Source organism: Mus caroli, chromosome 11, assembly GCF_900094665.2.
Source record: "Mus caroli chromosome 11, CAROLI_EIJ_v1.1, whole genome shotgun sequence".
NCBI classification, from domain to species: domain Eukaryota; kingdom Metazoa; phylum Chordata; class Mammalia; order Rodentia; family Muridae; genus Mus; species Mus caroli.
In genome coordinates this window covers 32278680-32302415 of record NC_034580.1, presented here as the reverse complement: position 1 = coordinate 32302415, position 23736 = coordinate 32278680, and the positions used below count along the sequence as shown (strand labels likewise).

At 38.7% G+C, this 23736-nt stretch overlaps 1 protein-coding gene and 1 non-coding gene across 8 annotated transcripts in view; one reads left to right on the top strand and one right to left on the bottom strand.

Moving 5' to 3' along the window:
* Tenm2 (teneurin transmembrane protein 2) overlaps positions 1 to 23736 on the top strand; it is a 928441-nt gene that overhangs the window by 213944 nt on the left and 690761 nt on the right. The window lies entirely within an intron of this gene.
* LOC115032597 lies at positions 8553 to 8658 on the bottom strand. Its single transcript, XR_003838242.1, has one exon. It is a non-coding gene; the product is annotated as a U6 spliceosomal RNA (small nuclear RNA).

Below are 23736 nucleotides of genomic sequence, written 5' to 3'. Positions count from 1 at the left end.
TCTCTCTCTCTCTCTCTCTCTCTCTCTCTCTCTCTCTCTCTCTCTCTCTCTCTTCTGACACAACCCCATCTCTTCCCTAAAATAAGCATTGGTATATAATTCTCCTTTATATTATCCTTGGGAACCCAAAGTCACCGTTTAATTGTCAATTTATGTAGCCTAATTATTCAGGTTTTTCTGAGGGCCTTTTAATCTTTTTAATAAATGGGTTATGACCTATTCTCTAGCATTTCTCTCATCTCCTTGAAAAGTCACCATTTGAGTTGTTCTTCCTTTTTTTTTAAACATCTGTATCCTTTAGTGCATTAAACATTGCTTACATCATGACAAGACCCTTTTATGGTTACATATGAATTGACTTAAATGTTCTGGATAAGTTAGTTTGCTTAGAAAAAGTCACATTTGGAGATGGACTTAAGAGTATTTCCTTTGATGGATAGAGAGCAGGTCTACCCTCCTTCTGAAGAAACATGACGTTCCATTACACCCGTCTTTACAGCACACTCTATTTCAGTAATCAAGAAGGTAGTCTTGAATGCTGGGGGTTTTGAAAGGCGAAGGGAGAAAGGGAAGAAAGCGACAGGCCAAAAGAGACAGTCTACCTCGATGCTGCACTAATTATGTGTACGATCTTAGGGTTCTCAATGGCTTTCTTTGAGTCTGTGTTGTCTATTTGTAAGATGGCTGCAGAAGTCTATGCAACTTTTAGGCCTTTTTGTTCTTTATCTCATTTCAGAGAGAAGATTCCTTGTTTATGGCATTTATTAGGTTAGAATATAAACTCTGAGTTTGAAATGAAAATATAAATCTATCCAAGAATCCATGCTTTTCATAATAAGATAGCAGTGCTTCAGCAGCGATTTAAATATAAATGAATGACTCTAACCATACCTGGATTCAAAGATCACCAGAGCCCTGGAAGATGTTATCATGGTACCCTACTTTGCCAATTTTCCCCTAAAAAACTACATCTGCACCCTTGTAGGTACAGATGTCTTTGGAAATTTCTTGTGCTATGCTGAAGTGAACTGCAAAATATGATGTTGGTTGACACATAACAATTTATTCTTCATTCTACTGTCAGGAGTATAAAGCTCAGATGCCCCCAGGGAGAGACTCCCTCTGTAGCCTACGGAGGCAATTCCCCTGTGGTTTCTTTCAGATTCTAGGAGCTGTTGGTACAATTTGGGTGGTGGTGATCTCCTCCTGCCTCATTTTATTCCCTCTTCTCTTTGTGTCTATTTCAGTCTTTTTCTGCCTTTCATAGAAAAATACAGGTAACAGCATTGCAGAGCCACTAAGATAGCCCCAGTAAGGCCTTTCCTTTCAAGATTATAGCCAACATACCTTTTGACATATAAGGGCCCCTCACTTTCTCTACATAACTGTTACATATTCCACGGCTTAGGACCTAGCCCTATTGGTCTCAACACTGGTACTTAACGAATGTCTTTGTTTGTTTTTTTTTTCCTGTGGCTGTGATAGAGTATCCAACAAAAGCACCCCGAGGATGAGAGGGTTTCCTTTGATGAAAGTTCCAGACTATAGTCCATCAAGGCAGGGAAACAAGGCAGCTCAAGCTAAAAGCAGCTGGTGACAATGTGGCCACAGCAAGAAGATCAGAGCATTGAATGCTTGCTTGCTTGCTTGCTTGCTTGCTTGCTTGTTTCTCCTTGTATATACCCTGAAAGCCAAACAGGTGAAAGTGGTACTCACAGTAGGTGGGTCCTCCCACCTCAGTTAACCTAATCAAAATAATTCTCCACAGGTGTACCTAGAGTCCCTCTCTCAGGTGATTCTAGATTCTGTCAAAAGGGGAATTAACACTACCACCACAGTAAGCAATTCATAAGAGATGTCATAGTCCTGCAGGTGACCCCACACAGAGTTGACTGGGTGCTACACACAGGAGTGCTCAGCTTGACCAGATTTTCCAATTTAGAAGGAAAAGCTCTAAGTCTGGATTTTGCATCTGTATGTTTGTGCTGTACCCTGGTGTTTGTTGTTGTATCATTGAGGAAGACTTACATGTAACAAACCCACAGGATTCCCTGCCAGGGCTGCCAGGATGCAATCTCAGAAAAACAGTCAAATTACCTTTGAGAGAGCACTTTGTATCCATAACCATTAACTCAACAGATATTTCCTCAGTCCCTAATAGAATAGTATTTATTTTGGATTGACCAGGGGGAGACCTTGCTGCTTTGAGAAAATAGCTTCCCAAATGCATCTGCCATTTCTCTTAAGGAGGAAAGAAAGCATTAGCCCAAGGTTTCCATTGATGAAATGTTGCCTGTGACTTTGTTATGCTCTTCATGGAGACCAACTGTGCTTCATGCTCATGGAAAGAAAATCCAAATTCAGTCTTAAATGTGGTCTGTTGCTTGAATAGGTTAGAGATAATGGTTGCCCCGGGCTGCCGAATATTTCACAATTACTTTGTATGCATCTTAGTTGTTCCTGGCTATCATTCTTCATGGGGAAGGAAGGCAACACCACTCACATTCCCTTGACCTCTTAACTCTTCAATAAGCACTTTTGAATTAGGCCACAATGTTTGAACATGAGTCCCTCTGTTTCATTAGACTTTGGCTGTTAAACTGCTGGTTTCTTAATACACGGAGTAGGCGCTGTTGCAACTGCTAGGTCTCTTACCACTACCTGGCCTTCAACAAATTTTCAAACACCAAATGTCTCATCTGAAAGGTACAGTAATTATAGTACCTGTTCCCCTATGTATTTTGATAATTTAAGAGATAAGTTGTTATTTAGTGCTCAGATGGATACCTAGAGCATTCTAAGTACATAATAATAATTATCTCTGTGTATTATTTTATTAATATTACCTGTATTGTTACACTTGATAAAATTTGTATTTACACCCTTTATTTATAGTAAGGCTTCTCCAAATGTAATACATGGTTCACATGGGAACCCTACTGAAATAGAAATTCAGATCCATTGGATCTGAGTAGGATTATTCTGTCTTTTTAATGTACCTCCAAATGAGGATGCTGACTGTCTGAAAAAGTCCCCTGAAGTAGCAAGATACAATATGAAGCTAACTATTGATGAAGGTTTTCAAAGATGCCATTGCATACTTATACATCCCCCCTCCCTTACCATTTCAATAAAAGTCCTGGAAGTGGACTCTGAGGCCACTGGGAATATTGAAACAGCTTCTATGGGCATCTAAACTGATCTGCAACTATTCCTCTACAATGTAAAACTCTTCCGAGCTCTCACAAATAATGCTTTATACAGACAGTCATGTCTCGCTACTGTAAATTAAACCCTCACCCCACCTGGAAGAAGCTAGCAGCATAAATAATAACACATGTGAAGTGGTGCCCACAGCTAGTCTTGCAAATATCTTATGGGAAACACAATGTTTTGGTGTTTCCCAACCTGGTGCTGTTAACAAGAATTGCCCCTTGTTTGTGTTCGTTAATCATCTTGATGAGCAGTTTCTATGTGGATCTTCCCAAACTGTGCTGGCCCGTTTCCAAATGAAGTGCATAAATTACACACTGCCCTCTCTTCAAGCTGCTCACCACCCTACAATATCAGGAAGGATTTCAACTGAATGCACAAACCTGCATCAGTGGATTGCTTAGAGGAGGACTTTGTTTGGAATTGGTCTGATGTGACACCACCATGTGTCACAATATTATGACACTGCAGTGACATATTTTAATGTCAAGGAGTAATATTTTGACCAATATCCAAATGTCAGGCTTTTTTTTTTTTTTTTTAGGTCAGGTTCTCTATATAGAATGGTGTTTCCGAAGGGAGTTATTTATAGGTCTTAAGCCTCAAAGTATCAACTATTCCAAGAACCGAAAAGGAGCATATGGCTCAGCTCCACTGAGACTTGCTATCAGAAAGAATTTGTAAGTGTGCCTTAAAGATTAAGGAAGAGGAGATGCCCCGTGATACGGGAATTTCCACATGGGTAACTTCTCTCCGTAAAACACACTCCAGTATCACTCCAGTTCACAGACCTGAGCCCCAGAGAACCACTTCTAACCTTTCCTCCACTTCTTTGGGCATTGACAATGATTTCACACCAAGTGTCTCTAAACTGACATCTTTTTATATTCTCACACCTGGAAGTCTACTATTGAAATCACCTAGGTTTTGACATTTCTAGCTGGCTGTAGTCCTCTTAGAGAACAGTGAGGGAAAAAAAGACAGAGACACTAATATTGAAGCAGGGTAAGTTCCCAGAGTTGACTTTAATCTGTTATATGAGTCAGTTGACACTTTTAGAAGAAAATAGCTTGTATTATTATTATTATTTGCATTAACATCATTATAGACAATGATGTATAAATGGTATCTCCTAATTATCAGAAAACACCTTTTAAGAAGAGATTGTATCTTTATGTATATTCAGAAGACAACCTGCTTGCCAATGGTCAAACCACTTAACATCATAAGAGCAGTCTGCCTGAGGAAGAAAGAAATATATCCTTGGTCTTAAAAAAAACATAAACAGGTCTAAGCACTGGCATGGTGGTATCTAGTTCTTCAAACAACATACAATATTTATTGCAGTAATCTGGATATTAAAAATAACTGAATGAATAAAGAGGAAGAAAGGTGAATTTAGGACTGAGAAGATTACATAAAATCTGAACACATGCAGTCAGTTACCATTGTAAAAAGATCATACTGTCTATGAAAAAATATATATACATCTGAAAATACAAACATAGCTAGAGAAAAGAGAAATAGAGAATAATATTCTGAACAATTGCTAACAGTCGGTTCGTGAGAATACATAGTTCTCTGTTAGTTTGCATGTTTTATAACAAGCCCACATCACTACTTATGTAATGAGAAAGAGTAATGACAGCTGTAACTGTAAGTACAACCCAGGTCCCTTTTGGAAGCCTGTTGGCACTTTCTAATTAATTTGCAGTCAGTATTTTTGTCTTTATAGATCTTTTTACAAGGCTATTTTTATAAATACCAATATACTTTCCTCCAAAGGTTGCCTTTCTAGATCCTTATTCCTAAAAGTCTAGATTTTCTTCTCTCCTTCCTGTGTATCTGATAACTGGCTACACTTCCCCTTTGACTACACATAACACCATCGTCATGTCTAGGATAACACTCCGACTAATAGATTTTTGTTTGGTTGGTTTTTTTGTTTTGTTTTGTTTTTCGAGACAGGGTCTCTCTGTACAACCCTGGCTGTCCTGGAACTCACTTTGTAGACCAGGCTGGCCTTGAACTCAGAAATCCACCTGCCTCTCTGCCTCCCAAGTGCTGGGATTAAAGGCGTGTGCCACCACCGCCCGGCATAGATCTTTTTAAGTAGAGAAAAATATTACTTTTGCTGAAAAGTTTTACCATAGATTCCTGAGGCTGCATGCTATATCATTATGAAACTTACAATATGCCAGACATTCTAGCGCAAAAGGAAAAGGTTCCTGTCCTGTTTGAATTGCTGTCCTAACTCCCTTCAATGATGAATAGCAACATGGAAGTGTATACTTGATAAACCCTTTCCTCCCCATCTTTCTTTTTGGTCATGGTTTTTCCTTGCCCCAGTAGAAACCCTAAATAAGACAGTATCCTTCTAGCGACTCTTCATCTGTGGAGAACAGGGCACATAAGATTGATCTTTCGTATGCTGGAGGTGGACCAGGGTCAGGAGGTTATCTTCTATTCTATACAAATATCTGGCTATAACAAGACACTCATCTGCACAAATCTTATCTTTCTTTGTAGGGGAGCTGGGAGGGGCATAAAAAGTGTGAGCTCAAGTCCATTAAACGCTTTTAATAAACCCTTAGACAGCATTCAGCATTTTGCTTTGATCACTGTATAAAGTCACCCGTCTGACAACTTTTATATTGCCTCTTTTTTAAAGATAAATTTCAGTAATTAAAGTGTCCAGTGGAAGCTTGACAATTTCGAGGGCTGCGAATTAGGGAACAATCCTGAGTGATGCGGGATGACAGCTGTGTGTTGTAATGGGAAATGTATTCATCTTAGATAAGAAAGGCCATCCCCTCCCAGTGCCCCGACTCCTTTAGAAGTCAATGTGGAAGGCAGGATTTCACGAGCCAGGGATGGAACATATTTGGCTAAATAGTCTATCCTTTGCTGACAGGTGGAAAAGAGTGCTGGAGATGAAATGTGGGGTCAAGAATAAAGTCCAGGGCATATTGGAATTTCCTGCCTTTTCTTTGCTCACTGTGTCAGCTTAGCTACATTTCTTAATCTAGGTCTGGGTAATTTCATCTTTAAACTTGATGTATAATAGTCACGGCATTAGAAGCTTGATTGTACCATTAAGTAATGCCAAACGTGTAACATTCTTACCATTTCCTTTGTCATATACTGAGTTAGTTAGGATTCACAGGGCCTTGTCTGTATATATCTCTGGAAGTGTGGAAAATTGTTTACCATTTCCAAGTCCTGTTCTCTGAACCCATCATACACCCCACAGTACTTAATGTCCAAGACACAATAAGGACTCTATATTTATAGGCCAGGACTGACATTATCTAAAGTCAATCTCTGTTCAAATCATGGGATGGATTCTCAAAAGCTCATCGCACCATTGCCCCTCCTGACTATGAGTGGATTAAGAACATGCGGGCTGGAGAGATGGCTCAGCGGTTAAGAACACTGGCTGCTTTTCAAGAGGTCCTGAGTTCAATTCACAGCAACCACATGGTGGCTCACAACCATCTGTAATGGAATCTGACACCCTCTTCTGGTGTGTCTAAAGACAGTGACAGTATACATCCATAAAATAAATAAATAAATATTTTTTTAAAAAGAGAACACTCTAGCTACCTGTTGACAATCCTTTGTAACTGAGAAATGAGTTAAGGATTTTTTAAATTCTATATTATTTTTCTGAAAATTTCATTTGTTTAAAATTTACTTATTTATTCAGAGAACGTCAATAGAAGTATTTTAAGAAAAAATATATGCAACAATGTACAGACTGAACAAGATGGATTTACTTGTCTAAGAATATATATTTATATGTTATATACCCACTTGCATATATGTCCACATACATGTATATATGTAAAATTAAAAGGCATCATTTTAGGAATACAATGGGCTACATGGGCTGGAGAGAGGAGGGGGGAGGGGAAGGGGGAATGATATGGTAATATTATAATTACAAAACCATTTTTAAAAAAGAACAATTTCTCTTGTAATCCCCTTTAGAAACGTAACTAAGGATAATAATGACCATTATTCTGTTCATGCTGGGCTACTCTCCTCTCATCTGGTGACATCTTCTTCCTTCATATTATACTATATATTCCAGTTTTTAGTTACTGAGTGAGTTAATGAATTTTTCAATTCTTTAAGTTGGAGCCTTAGGATGAGACAATGCCAATAAGACAGAAGGCATTTTCTGGTCAGTGGCAGGCCCACTACCTGATGAGACAGTCTCCTGTGATTCTTTTCCTACTTATATTTAAGGGGAATGAGGCACAGTCTTTAGGGTTATTTGAGGACCCTTACATCACAAGCAACATTGCTGTACAAAGGACTGAGTTCCTGGCCTTCTTGGCTTAGCTTCATCTCTTCTAGATTGTCACTTAATAGGTTCACTTTCTGAATATAAAAGATGCCTTTATCTCCTAGAGATGCCCAGATTGTATCTTACAGGGAGTCAATCAAAGAGGCGGAGCTGAGATAAAGGGTGAGTGGATGAGAGCCCATGTGTCTTGAAACTGGTACATTTATGTGTGCACACAAGTAAGCTCTTGGTTTCTGCGGGTGAGTACAGAAACAAATGAGTAATGTGTAAAGGGATGTGTAGAAGTGCAGTCGCCATGTTTTTAAATTGTGGGACTGGAAGATGGGCCAGGGAGAAACAGTGCTTGTTGCACAAGCTTGAAGATGCAGGTTAAGATCTTCACCACCAGCTTAGAAAGCTGCGCAAACATCTGACCCCAGTGCTGTCAACGAATAAAGAAAAGAGGATTCAGAAGTGTGCTCGCTGCCATTCTAGGCAAAAGACCCAAAATCAGTGGGTTCCAGTTCTAGTGAGTGACCTGTCTGAAGCGGTAAGGATGAGAATGATAGATTTCCTCCTTTGGCCTCTGTATCCCACCCACATGCATAGTCCTGTGAACCTATAAACAAATGTACATATAGGTGTGCACCAAGCCAATGTGAATGCCTATGTGTGCACATGTCTGTACACACATGCATACACACTCACACATACACACACTAACATACACACACATACACATGCACATACACACCTCTTTCTTACTTTCTCCAAAAACTCCCAAATTCTATAATACTGTCTCTTCATTCTCTCCAACTTGAATGTGCCTCTTGAGCTGGTAGTTAAGGGCTGACAGAGATTTCAGTATTCAGTAATGCTGTCCAGCCCTTGTAGATTCTCTGACGATCACAAACCAAGATGATGAAGCAAAGAAAGCAATGGCATAGTTACTCCTCCAAAATTAAGCCAATTAAAATATGGTTGTCTTAGTTAGTGACCTAGTGCCATGAAGAGACATACATCATGTCTACTGCAACTCTTTTTTAAAAAAATGGAATACTTCAGGAATTTGCATATCGTCCTTGTGCTGGAGCCATGCTAATCTTCTCTGTATTGTTCCAATTTAGTATATGTGCTGCCAAAGGGAGCACATACTGCAACTCTTCTAAAGGAAAGTATGGAATTGGGGCTGGCTTGCAGCTCGGAGGTTTAGTGACTTGAGAGTTGTATATCTGGATCTGCAGGCAGCAGTAAGAGAAAGAGAGATTCTAGGCCTGGCTGGGGCTTCTGAAGCCTTAAAGCCTCCCTCCAGTGACCCACTTCCATCAAGAAGGCCACATCTACTCTAATGAGAGACCACTTGGTTTCACCCTTTCAGCTAATGCCACTCCCTGTGATCCTATGAGGGTGCATTTTCATTCAAATACCCTCTACAGTGTATACTGCAGAATGTGTCCCAAGCAAGGATACTCAGTTTGATGGCTAGCCTTCATGTCCACACTGAGTTACACAGAGCAACGCAAAAATCTGGGACCATTTGAGAGAATTCTATATTAGCACAACGCATGCCATTTATATAACTGTTTGCATTGTATTGCAATGTCTGAGGCAGACTAGAAATTTTCTTTTAAAAACAAGTTGCTCATAGAGATTGGGAAGGCTGCTGCTGTATATTCTTTTAACGTAAGGAATAAAACCTTCGGGAAAGACTACCCAAGAAGTTGCCTGCGAATAACATAAAACTATGAGTTATGTGAATAAAAGAAGTCATCCTTTCCTTAGTTCTCTCTTTTAGCCACAGTGTCATTTAATCTTCAAGGACCTCTATGTGGTAGGTAGATCCTTGCCTGGTCCTTCTTTTTGGCACAGAGTGGAATTCCTTGAGAAATGATAGTTATCAGCAGAAAGCCCTGATTAAAGCATTCAGTCTCACTACATCGATCCCTTACCGTCAAAATTGACTTCTGATCCTTGAAGGAGGTCCCTCCACATCCTGCGAGCTCACAGCAATCTTGGGCCTCTCCAGAGCCTCAATCAGGTGTGGTCCAGAGTGATACAGCCGCGCTGTTTACGAAATTGACAAATTCATAGCCCTGTCGCTGGCTTCCTTTTCAGTGGGAAGCGGGGCTTCTCTTCCAGCAAGCCGACTTAGATGTCTGTTTACTGTTCCCTTCAAATGTGAGCGCTGCTGGTGATGCACGTCGCAAATGGAAGTAATATCATTTGAAGTGGTCCCGCTAGAAGCCCACGAGCAATCTAACTGCATTAAGTCCTCCGTCGGAGTGGAGGAGACTGAAGAGGGTACACAGCTCGAGCGAGAGGGAAACAGCAATATACAAGTCCATGACTGTGAGCTGCACAGGCGCCTAAAGAGGTTTCACTTACTGCCTTCAAATAAATGACACCAGGGCATCACAGGACATCTAATATTCTGTTTACAAATCTTGTTAAACATTCGAAGCAACTGAGACAGTGTCTTCCTATATTTCTGAGGGGATTATATACTTCTTTTTCCCCTTTCCTTCTCAGAGAGTTCTGGATGGCTGTTACTTTTTCTACTAGAATATACAGATATATATCAGGTTCAGTTAGAACTCACTAGTAAAGTGCTTGCCTAGTGTTGGTTAGGCCATAGGTTCTATCCCTAGTACTGCAGAAACCAGCACACACACACACACACACACACACACACACACACACACATACATTTTGTGTATCTCTTTATGTTCACACATCCAATTGTCTTTCAAGTTGTTTCTAAGAGCCACAGTCTCCTTTAATTTTGTGTGTGTGACTATATGATCAATTTATGTTATCGCTTTAAATTTTATTTTATTCCCTCAGCTTTATTAATGTATAATTAACAAATAAAAATCAGATGTATTTACAGTACGCAATATGGTATTTCAAGATGTGTGAATACTGTGAAATGGCTCAAATCAAACTAACTGCCATATGCAATAACTCACAAATGTGTGTGTGTGTGTTAGATCCACTGAACAATATTAAAATATATTACATTTTATTTACCACAGACGCCATGCTGTACAATAGATTTTCAGGACTTATTGAAAGGTGGGACTGTTTGATCATCCCTTCTCACCTAACCAGCACTGGCCATCTTCATCCTTTTCCCTGCTTGTGTGAGTTTAACTTTATGATTGTTCATGAAAGTGGGATTCTTATTTGTTAGTAAATTATGTTTCAACATCACTGGGCTTGTTTTCCCTTTCTTGTAGTAAATAATGATCAGTAAGTTCTCCTGTGATAGCCATTAGCGCTCATGTTTCTCTTTGCAGTTGAACATTAATAAACATTACTATACAGCTAACAAGCTCACTTATACTATAAGTTAGATTATGTTAGATTCTAAATAGTGGAGAAAGAGTGTTTCTCACTTATCCACAGATCTTATGCACATAGGAGCTCACAGAGACCCTGGAAGCATAGAAAAGACTTGCATACATTCAAGACAGATAAGGTCACAACACTGGGAGTAGGGATAGAAACAAGGTGCCAACCCTAATTAAGAAGCTATTTGATACCCATGGATGGAGTTACAGAGACAAAGTTCAGAGCAGAGCCTGAAGGAATGACCATCCAGAGACTGCCCCACTTGGGGATCCACCCCATAAACAACCACCAAACCCAGACACTAGGCAGATGCCAACAAGAGCCTGCTGACAGGAGCCTGTATAGCTGTCTCCTGCAAGGCTCTGCTAGTGCCTGGAAAATATAGAAGTGGATGCTCATAGTCATCCATTGGACGGAGCACAAGGTCCCCAGTGAAGGAGCCAGAGAAATACCCAGGGAGCTGAAGTGGACTGAAGCCCCATAGGAGGAACATCAGTATGAACTAACCACTTCCCTCAGAGCTCCTTGGAACTATACCACCAATCAAACAAAACACATGGTGAAACTTGTGGCTCTAGCTATATTTGTAGCAGAGGATGGCCTAGTCGGTCATCAATGGGAGAAGAGGCCCTTGCTCCTGTGAAGGCTCTATGCCCCAGTGTAGGGGAATGCCAGGACCAGGAGTGGGAGAGCGTAGGTTAGGGAGCAGGGGGAGGGGGAAGGAGATAGGGGATTTTCAGAGGGGAAACTAGGAAATCTAGATTATTTGAAATGTAAATAAAGAAAATATCTAATAAAAATTACAAAAAAAAAGTTTTAAAAAAGGGGGAGCTATTTGAAACTGATATCTGCTAGGGAATAATCAATTTTCTCCAATGCACCTTTACTTTTAAGTTTTCTTCAATCATAGCCACACAACTGCCTAGATTGGTCTATATTGTTCCATTCATCTTGTGTTTATGCCATAAGTTGGGAGTTAATATTTTCCTACTTTTAAGATAACATACTGAATATTTAAAATGTTGAGTAATTTAGCTATGAGTGTCAGACCATAAAACTTGTTTCATGTCATATTAGTGCATCCAACGCGATATTACACACACACACACACACACACACACACACACACACACTACACAATATGATACATTTATACACATCTATAAAGTATCCTGAAAAATAGTAGATAATCTAGGCTGGATGATATAATATGTAGCTGGGCCTTTAGCATTCATAGACTGTCTAGTAGGAAGAATGTGGAGCAAAATTACTCATGATCAATTCTGAGGTCTTCAACCTATACCTAAAATCTAGCAATTTCTGATGAGAATTAGGAAATGCTAATTATGAAATGGTAGGCTTGGATAATAGCTTGAAGTACCTTAACTACTGAACATAAAAGTAGATAAGACCCATTGGAAAAGACAAGTAAATACAAAACTGGAATATTTAAAACTATTGCTTAGAGAAAAGGCCTAGAATTGGTGAAAATGAAAGGTTGGAATCAGGAAATTAACAACCTAAGAAGCAAACAAACAATACAATATACTTTTCAGCAGTTATTGCTGAATTTGGAGGGACTGGGTTCAAAGTCTTAAGAAGGTATCTTTGACAAGCTCAAGATCTGTGCATGTAGCAGATGCTTCAAAATGCTATGTGTAGAGAAACTGAACAGGTAGTTGTTCTTGGTCAGCAGAGGTGGGGTAGAGCTCAAGGAAATGGAAGAAAGAACTGAAGTCACACACACACACACACACACACACACACACACACACACACACACTGGTAGGAAACTGAGAAAAATCAACAATATAGCATCGGAATCTAAGTTGTTGCTAGTGATGGTTGGTTAGTTGGCTTTGTGTTTGGGTTGTTGTTCAGGTTTTTTGTTTGTTTGTTTGTTTGTTTTAAAAAAAAACAAGATCTCATATAGCTCACTCTAGTTTCAAACTCACTGTATGTTTGAGACTGACACTAAACTCCTGATTTTCTACCTCCAAATGCTAGAATTACAGGCATGTACCACTGTGTACATTTAAAGTGGTACTTAACAATTTCTCAAACTCTGATTCTCTCACTTGCTCCACTAATGGTCTCAGACAAAGAACTAAGCACCCAGAGACTGGAAGAAGCATGCCTTGCAGAATCAACAGGTGTGTCTAGAAGACATAAATGGAGCATGAGTGAGTGGTCGAGCAGAGATAATTGCTAGATAACCTAAAGATGCTACTCTGCCATTGCTGTCAAAATGTTTAGAGAAAAAAGTAATGGTTATTTGTCAAATGAAAAATGAGAACAGTGGAGATGTCTCAAAGCAATAAGGACTCGGGGACTAAGACTACTCTTTGCCAGGCTGTGGAGTCGTGCTTAGCTGAGTAGGGAGAGAAAAATAAGAGGAGCATTCCAGGGAAGAGAGGCATGGGGAGCCACGTGTGGGAACAAGAAAACATCTCCTTCTATGTTTCAAAGAACCTGAAAACCACTTTAGAGAAATTCATAGACATGAAACATCAAAAGAATACTGGAGCTGGGTTGGAGATGTGATTGAATTTATAGAATTAGCAAGTTGTGGTTTTTTTTTCTGTTTTGTTTAATTTTGATTTTATCTTGTTTTTATTGTAAGTATGTCCCCCCAAAATTGACTGTTTATTTGAATCTTTAACTTATAATGTGGTTATCTGGGATCACTATGTTATAGGTCAAGAAAGCAACCTGAAACTTACTTTTAGTAAGAAATAAAGGAAGGGAATTTGAGCAATAGAGTCACATGACAGAATTTTTTTTTCTCTTGACTACTTTGGTGTATATAATGGAAGAGAGTGGTTAATTCCAGCTAGCTAAGGATATTTCTACTTCCTTTCTATTCACTCAATTTGTTTCTCTGTTGCTCTTGAGTCCCTCTCCCTGATGTCATCTCTGTCTTCGGTAGAACATGGGAAGCCCAAAACAAGATATAATATAACAATTTTCTGTAAGTTTCGGTTAATTCTTTTCCTCCTAGTATGTGATTCCTTCTCTCTTGAATGTTTGACAAGTAATAACATATTGTACATTCAGCAATTTTATATTAAATGAAATTACCCTCTCCCCAAAAATAACTCTCTTGTTTTCAATTTACAAAGATCTACAATGTGCGAAACTCCAAGCTCAAACAGCTTTCCAGTCCCCTTCTCTGGTTGTGTCTATCTATAGAGCCCCAATAAGAACAACCAGGTCTGTTGCTTAGAGTCTTGAGCGTTAGGAGTCTGGAACATCTGGTAATATGATATCCAAGCCACTTGATGGCTCAAGCACAGTCAGTAAAATTTGACTTTCTCTTCTTCTGTACCTCAAAAGAAAAGAGTTACATAAGTGTCAGGGCCTTGGAGAAATTAGAAACTGAGAAAAAAATATGATAAAGCTAACAAAATGGTAGTGAGACTGAAAGGAAACTCCAACACTGAAAAGGCAAAGGCATGGGTAAGAAAAGAGTGTCCAGAGGAAGTGCAGAACATATGGATGCTCACTTAGGATGTTCACTAAAGCCATGTTTGGATTTAGATGTATCCTCCTTAAAATTCCTATTGAAACCTAAATGCCATATGGTGGTATTAAGAGATGGATCTTCCTGGGAGTGACTCTCATCTGTGCTGTCCCCCATCAGTGGATTAGTGCCTTTTAGAAGAACCGACTTAGATCCTTTTGTCCTGCTGCCTTCTGCCATGTGAATGCCCAGTGTTTATCTGATTCAACAGACATAGCAAAAAGGCACCATGCTAGAAGCAGGGAATGAGGGCTTCATCACCCATGAAATCTGCCAGCCCATTAATGCTGGACTTTCTTATCTCCAGAACAAGAGTATGACTTTCTATTTCTTATATTAACCTTGGATACAGTAACAAGTTACTTTCTGGCTCCTTTGTCTTCCTCTATCTTCCCATGTATGTTGCAGAGAGTAAAGTTATAGTTTCTTCTGGGGGTGGGGTGGGTAGGCAATATTATGTCCTAAATAGGTATCATCACTTTTGACTGTGGAGGGATCAAAATTGCAAATGAAATGAAGGATTTATTGAAGAATCAGATATTGAGGACACTGGGTCATTCCCATTGTCACATACCTTGAAGTGCATGTCTTGAAGACAAAAGGGGTCGATCACGAAGCCTTAAGACTTGACTGAACTGTAAAACAAGCAGTCATCTTCCACTTTAAGGAAGGAAGGAATCTTTTCAAATATTTCTGAATGTGGGACAGTGTCGGATAATGGGAAACTTCCAATTAGGTGGCAGAAATTATAGTCCAAACCTGTCACTTCATATCTTGCTGCATTGACAAAATGGGACAATTGTGTCTGACCTACCCAGAGCCTTTTTTCAACTGCTTCCAGGTGAGTATCTATAAATCAATGATGATAATTTAAGACCCCAAACTCCATGGATTGATGAAAACCAAATTTAAAATTATATGTGTAGTTGAGAAGGCGATTTCAAATAATTGAGACATACTTAGTGTCACTGTTTGAAATTAGATTCTGAATTCAGCTGGAGTTACAAGTCTCATCAGATACTTTGAACCTGATACCATTTAAATAATCTCATCTGAGCAGAGTAGAGAACATGGTTCATTTCCCAAGTTTAGCCAGGCAGCCTGCTGGATTGACTGGTGATGTCTTGATTGAGTATGATTCCCCTTGACTCATTTCTCTGTTGTTGGTAATTAAAAGCTGTCTGGTTTTATTCTCACTTAACGATAAGTGAAACGGCAATGTCTGCCAGACTATTCCCATTCGCTTGGTGTCTAGAACAGTGGAGAGCTTTGGGAGCGCCACTGATTTCAAGCTGAGCATCCTGGCAGCCCCCAAAACAGATAGCACACAGGGGTATTGCACAGGGGAACTGACCATCAACCTCAACGCCAATCGGAAAACAATCCCCAGTGCAAATGGATAAATTGGCATCCATGACCTTATCCTCTATTTCCAGCTTTGAAAAGCAGAGAGTTGTGTTTGTGGATAGAGTAGATTGTCTGTCAATTGCAGTTTCCATGGGTCTCTGGGACTAAGGAGTGTGCCTCATTTTGTACTAGAAGAAAAAATCATACCGATGCAAGAGAGAAAATGGGAAATCAGCTCTGACTCACTCTGTTCATCTTACTGTGATCTCTTTTCTGTAGAGTTTGGGACTTTGCTTTCATTATGGTGTTAATAATCTCGATCAGCATTATTATAATCACAAAATGTCAGCCTAAGAGAATGATAATCTCATCGTCATTATGTTCCAATGTCACCTTTGTCAACTTGAGCTTAGCTATCATTGCAAATTACTGTATCAATGCTGTAATTAGATATAATTTGTGATATGACCAGCATTCACAGGTGAGTTGCTTTTTGAAAAAAAAATAAATCTCACACTGACTGAAATAGGTTATTATTATAGATCTCCTTTTTTTGAGAAAGAACCAGGAATGTTTAATATAGACTTTCACTTGAGCTATATTCCAAATCAAAATGTTACATTTAGAGGATACAGCATGACTTAATATTTATGACTTGAATATTATAGCCTGCACATGAGAAGTAAGCACTGAAATCTCTATCTAGTTCTCTGTGCATGTGCGTGTGTGTGTGTGTGTGTGTGTGTGTGTGTGTGCATGTGTGTGTGTGCATGTGTGTGTGTTTAAACGAGGCATATAGAGTTATTTTTAGGATTGTCCTCATGCACACGATTAATGAAACTCAAATGTCTCTCTTTTATATATGTCTCATTGATATCAACCATTCTACAATGACTTCTGCTTTTCCCAATGCAGAAGCACAGGTTTAAAATATTTTCCATTCTGTTAAGGTTTCTTTAAAACCAAGGCAGGATTAAAGTGTATGGAAGGAGAAGGGAAGTGGTTTGAAGAAAGATTTTCTTCCCATTTTTATGGGAAGAAGAGACCCAAGTTAAAAAAGTAGGAGTGGATGATCAACCATAAAAGTGATTCGTGAGACATGACATCTCTTTAACATTGAGGGAAAAAATGTTTTCCTTCATCGAGTGCTTTCTTCCATATGCAAAATATTGACACATCCCTATTATAGTGAACAAAAGCCTTCATTCAGAGAGATAATTTTATAGAGCGGCTGGCGTCATGTGATCTTATTAATATTTATGAAATATGATAATAATATGGAAAAGGGGGAACTGGAATATAGCCCTATCTTTCTAGACCCTATTCATTTCAGCTTCAAAATGTTTTTTCATTTCACACATCAGACGCTAATTAGCAAATATCTAATTAGTGTTAGAAGATTAATCGCTCATGGGAGTTGCTGAGGCTTTGAGCTTCCATGCATGCAAAAGCACTGCCACTTCCGGTGCATTTGTTAAGGTACAGTAACTTTAAGTGATACAACTTTTATTTTTTTTCTTTGAAAAAAACATTAAATTACAGCAATGGAGGAAATTTGGTCTCCAGAATAAAAGGCAGCAAGGAATGCAAAGTTATCAAGATGATGCTGGTAAAGCTACCTGTTCAGTTAAGTCCCCAGACCTTAGGCAGGAACATGCTCCATTGTAGGCATCGTGGGAGAGCCTCCCAGAACTGTTTGCTTATAAAGTTACCTTGTGCCCTCCAAGCACTTAAGGAATTAACAGTGATTCCAATGCCAGGACTTCCAGGGCAGATTTGTGAGTTTCCTTTTGGCCATGTGTACTGTTTGTTGTTATATAGCTAGAGATTCCAAACATTATTTTCATTCTTAAATGGTCAGGGAGGATAATAAATACAGCACATGAAAATTCAATTAAATTCAGGTTCTATTGTCCAAAAAAAAAGTAAGTTGTATTTGCATACAGCCCAGTTCGCTTGTTTAAGTTCTTTGTGAGGCTGCACTCACGTGGTCCAATGGCAGAGCTGAGCAGAGCTTACGGAGAGCCTATGTTCCTTGTTGCCTACAGTGGCCCTTTGTGGGAACAATATGCCCATTCCTAAAAGAAAGTAAAATATCTTCATACACCAGGGTAGCTGTTGGAGTCAAGTGATCAGTTCCTTAATTTGTTGCCTGGGTGACTCTGGGCGGTGCCTTGACATTTCCTAGCTTCCACTTATCATAGAGGAATTATGAATCTCTTCAGAAGTATATACAAACTGAGGTCTTTAGTAATGAATCAAATTATTTACAGAAAGTCCATCATCTGATGCGTGACTCACTGTGTTGCTGGTCTTACCTTTTCCTAGATGCAAAACAAAGATGGCTGCCTTTGTGTGTGTGCAGTTCCCCCTTCCCCCTTCCTCCCGGAGTTTCCTAGGTGGTGGACTGAGTGGCTCCCAACCGGGAAGAATAGTAGTTTCCACACATTTCATCAATTAGATGGACAACAAGATCAATGATACTAAAATAAAATCATCTCAATAGAGAATTTTTGTCCTTTTAGTATCGTACTTCATCTCTGTCTTGTCCCCCAAGTGCCCCAAAGCATATCTTCTCATAATAAAATGAGAATAAAAAAAAAAAAGGAGTCAGGGAAACTTATTGCTAATGGAAATTCCAAAAATGTTATTCTTCTTCTCTCTTGTAAAAATCTCTGTTACACCAAATTTCTATTTACAATTCACAGCTGTCAGATCTATCATTAAGTATATACATATTAAATTTGTTGACTGTATCCTGTGGAGTCAGTGGTGGGCAACTCATTAAATCCCACAGGGAGCTTATTTCTTATAAGTTAAAAACAATTAGAGGATGAGGTATTTATTCTTCAAGGAGTAAGTTGGAGCAAATTGTAAACTTCAAATTTTCCTCTGTAAGCTAAAACAAACTCCCTGTTTAAGAGAAACGTGGAGTTTTAATAAAAAACTAAAAGCAACATGTACAAGCACATACACACCACAAATGTCGGTGATGTAAATAGTAGGCTTGGCTCATAGAGTCTGTATATCCACATTGAAATTTGCTCATACTTCAAATTGTATTATAGGTTCTTGGGAAACAAACACTGCAAAGTATTAAAGAGATTGAAACTAAGGCTTTTAATGGAAGACCTAATGTTCTCCATTTAATTCCTCTGATGGCTGCAAGCAGAATTAATATATTTTCTCTGAAACAATGAGCATTAGGGAAATATTTCTAAATGCTATTGATTTTGCATGCCTGAAATGAAAGTCAGGAGAAGTGGCATCATAGTCGCAGGAGTGTGTGGTCACACTCCCTCAACTGTAAGTAGTCCTTGTGCTGGGTGATGCTTACGGGGAGGACAGAAAAGCCCCGTTAGTCACTGGCCACTCCATATATTTACTATGCCCACTCAGCCTGGAACTAATCAGGGATGTAGGCAAGTTGTATTTAGGGAAGCTGTAGGTGGAGACTGACCTTGAAGCAGATGGAAGGATGTGCTGTCAATCCATGGAGCAAGCCAGCATTCCTTACCTCTCTCACCATCTCTCACGAGGGGATGGGAGTTCCCACCATGTTGGAAAAATCCCTATGAGAAAGAAGTGAGATCTTGACTATAACTACAAATAGAGAATGCCAGTCACCTGAAAGGTTCTGCTTATTGAAGAGAAAGGATCCCGCTACTCAGGTGGAGGATGCCACTCCATCTATTTCAGAGCATCTCTGCATTGGAGCACACGGGTGTATAAACATAATCTGTCCTGGAGTTTACTGTTAGAACTTCACATGGTCTGTTTGATCTGTAGAACCACCAGAAACAGGGCTCTTAGTAGAGAAAATACAGCTGATTATCTGACTAGTCCCCTACTGCTTCTGACTGGCTTTAAATGCTGCTGTATTTTCCAAATGATTTGTAGAAACCTAAAAGTTTAAAAAAGATCTTGGGGCCTTTGTCAAATGGGAAAATGAGTTGGTTATGCTACAATGTCACATGTTTCTAAAAACTTAAAAGCCTATATGATAATATCATGACTGTTGCTACCACACTTCCCACCCAAATAAGGACTTTATATTTGTCCCCTCTGTGCTTGTTTGTAATAATTGTCAACTTGACAGGGTTCAGAATCACCCAGAAAATAGACCCTGGGCACATTTCTATGGGACCATGTAGAATAGGTTAGCCTTTCAGCATGCCCAGCTACTATTCCCTTGATACAGTTGCATAAGGAGGGAAGTGTGGTTGTCCATACTCTTCCTGTGGGCTTGGGTCCTGGACTAAATCTAAAGGAGATAAACTGAGCAAATATATATATATATATATATATATATATATATATATATATATATAGTTTTTTTTTTCCTGATTCAGGATTCTTTCTGCTCCATCTTTTGCTTGTCTTGAATTCTCTACCATGATGGTGAGCGCAGTAAAACCTTTCTTTCTCTTCTTTTGACTTCTTTTCCCCCTTTGAATATATAGTATTTTAATTGCAAATAGATTCTTTTCTTACACAATATGTTCTGTTTACAACCTTCCCTATGTCTCTTCCTCCCACTTCCTTCCCATTTCTCCTCCTAACCAGATATTTTTGTATCTCATTAGAATACTAACAGGTTTCTAAGGGATAATAATTATGATATGATGTGATGTATAGTATAGTATAGTATAGTATAGAATAATATAATATGGTACAAGAAAAATGAACACATTGGAATTGAACAATAAACACACAGAAGAAAAAGGGTCCAAGAGAAAGCACAAGAATAAGAGATACACTTGTTTTTTACACTCAGGAATAGAATAAAAACACTAAACTGGAAGCCATAATATAGGTGCAGTTGACCAGCTATACACCCCTGGAGGCCATGTTCAGTCTCTGTGAGTTCTTGTACGCTTTGATAAGGTTGATTTAGAGGACCTTGTTTTCTTGGTATCCTCCTTTGGCTTTTACACAATTTCTGTCTCTTCTCCCTGTGGAAGACATCTCAGTGTTCCAAGGTCTCTCAGTCTCTGCATAATACCTGTCTAGCTGTGGGTCTCTGTACATGTTTCCAGGAAGCTCCTTTAATGCTGGCTGAATAAAGCATTGATCTATGCATATAGCTGATTTCATAAGGGATCATTTTATTGCTATGGGTTTCTGTTTGGATTTTGATTGATCTTTTTTTCTTTGGTTCTGGGTTTAGAATAGTAGTATTGGGGTTTTTTTCCCCCTAGGTCCCTGTGCTATCTAGTCTCAGGTTCCTGGTCACTCAAGCAGTTTCTAGTATGAATTCCATCTTGTGGACTGAGACTTAAGCTAATCCGATATTCATTGGTTGCTCCCACAGGCTTTGAGCTACCATTGCCGTAGAATTTATTTCAAGCAAGACACAATTTTAAATTAAAAGGTTTGTGACTGGCTTGACATTTAGGTTTCTCTTTTGGTAACATGCAGAGTACCTTCCTTTACCAAAGACACTACAATGTAGAAGTGAAGGCTCTATGTAGGCACCACCTTCAACAGTGGGACCTTGGCATCGGTTTATAGAAAGCAACCTACAAATGTCTTCACAACATCCTGGGTTCTTTAGGGATTTCCAAAGAACACCTTTGACCATCAACTCAATTAGATGTAAAAAAAAAAAAAAAATCTAAGCAGCAATGGAAGCTTCATTTGGTGACAAAAGATGGCCAGTTAGGGCTCTGTCTCCCTCATTACTTGGAGATTCCATTTAGATGGCCTTGATATGTAGATTGTTTTAGGAAACTTCTACTCTATTAGATTTCCATAGTACCCCTCAAATGACCCTTGATTTTAGCTGTTTTCCCTGTATACCTCCCTTGTTCCCTTCTCCTCTTCCCCTCCTTCACGTAATCCTCCTGTCCCAGGCCCCCACATCCATCCATAACTCTTCTATTTTCTTTCTCAATGAGATATATCTTCCTACCCCTCCCCCATTCCCTTACTCTATACCTGTCCTCTGTGATTCTGTGATTTGCAGCTTGGTTGCCATCAATTAATTGACTTAATATCTACATATTAGCAAATACATAAACAATGTTTGTTTTTCTGGATCTTGGATACTTCACTCAGAGTAATTTTTTTCTACTTTCACCTGTTTACTTGTGAATTTCATGATTTTTTTTAATATCTGAGTAATACTCCATTATACAAATGTACTACATTCTCTTTGTCCATTCTTCTGTTGAGAAACATCTAGGTTATTTCCAATCTTTAGATATTAGGAATAGAGCAGCAATGAACATGGTTGCACAAGTGTCTCTGAGAGAAGATGATGCTTCCTCCAGGTATATGCCCAGAAATCGTATGGCTGGATTTGAATTAGATTGAATCTCATCTGAGGAGCCACTACCATGATTTTAATAGGTTGTACAAGTTGATACTCCCACTACAATAGATGAGTGAGTGTTCCCTTTATTCCACATCCTTACCAGTATGAGCTGTCACACTTGTTATTGATCTATTCATCATAGTCATTCTGACAGGTGTAAGAAGAAATCTCAGCGCAGTTTTGATTTGCATTTCCCTGATGGCTAAGATGTTAACCATTTCTTTATGTGTTCCTCAGTTATTTGAGCTTCCTCTTCTGAATATTCCAGGTTCATATATGAACGTATATAACATATATGTACCCACTTTGTAAACTGGGTTGTTTGTGCTCTTGAAATTTATTTCATTTAGTTATTTATATGTTTTTCATACTAGCCCTCAATTGGATGTGTAGTTGGTAAAAAGAATCATTTCCCATTCTATAGACTGCTATGGTGTCTGAATGATGCTATTCTTTGCCTTGCAGATTCTTTTCAGTTGAAGCTTTGTTTATTAATTGTTGAGCTTAGTGCCTATGCTAGCAATGTTCTGTTTGGAAATATTTTTCTGATGCCAATGAGTTCAACGCTATTCCCCAAGTTCTCTTCTATCAGGTTCAGTGAATCTGGTCTGTTAAACTAAAAATCAAAACTGTTTAGGGTGTATTTGTTATGTATGCAATGTTCTGTCTGCATGTGTACTGGTATGGGCAGAAGAGGGCAGCAGATGTCATTATAAATGATCATTATAGCTACCTTGTGGATGCTGGGATTTGAACTCAGGACCTCTGGAAGAGCAGCCAGTGCACTAACCCTCTGAGCCATCTCTCCAGCCCCAGTGTATCATCAGGTCTTCTGATGAGGTCTTTGATATATTTAGAATTGTTTTGTTCAGGGTGTTAAGTGTGGATACGTTTGGATTCTTCTACATGTAACCATTCAAATTTGACCAGCACCATTTGTTGAAAATAATGTCTTTGTCAAAAAAAGAAAAAAGAAAAAAAAGAGTTTGTATTTCTGGGCTCTTTATTAAAATGTGGGTGTTCACAGATGTTTGGATTCATATCTGTGTCTTTGATTTGATTTCATTGTGATGTCTTTTTGTGTGTGCTAATACCATGCTGTTTTTATTATTACAGCTCTGAACTACAACTTGAAATTGGGAGTGATTATACCTCCTGAAGTATTTTATGATTCAGGACTGTTTTAGATGTTATTGGCTTTTCTTTTTATGTTTTCATATGCAGCTACAAAAAAAGTCTTTTTCAAGATCTGTGAAGAGTTGGGTTTGAATTTTTATTGGAATGTATTAAATCTGTACATAGCTTTTAGTAAGATGGTGATTTTTACAGTGTTAATCTTACCAATCCATAAATACGGCAGATCTTTCCACATTCTGATATCTTTTTCAATGTGATGAAGTTCTTATTATATAGGACTTTCACTTGCTTGGTTAGACATAACTCAAGGTCTTTTATATTATTTGAGGTTGTTGTTATAGGTGATGTTTCCCTGATTTCATTTCAATCCTTCATTATTTCTAGATTTTCCTCAGTTTGGGTTTTCTTTATTGATTGTCTTTCCACTTTCAGGTTTTGAACAGTTTTATTCATTTCTACAGTTTGCTTGTGTTTTCATAGACATCTTTAAGGGATTTATTCATTTCCTTTTTAAGGACCTCTATTATAATCATAAAGACTATTTTAAGG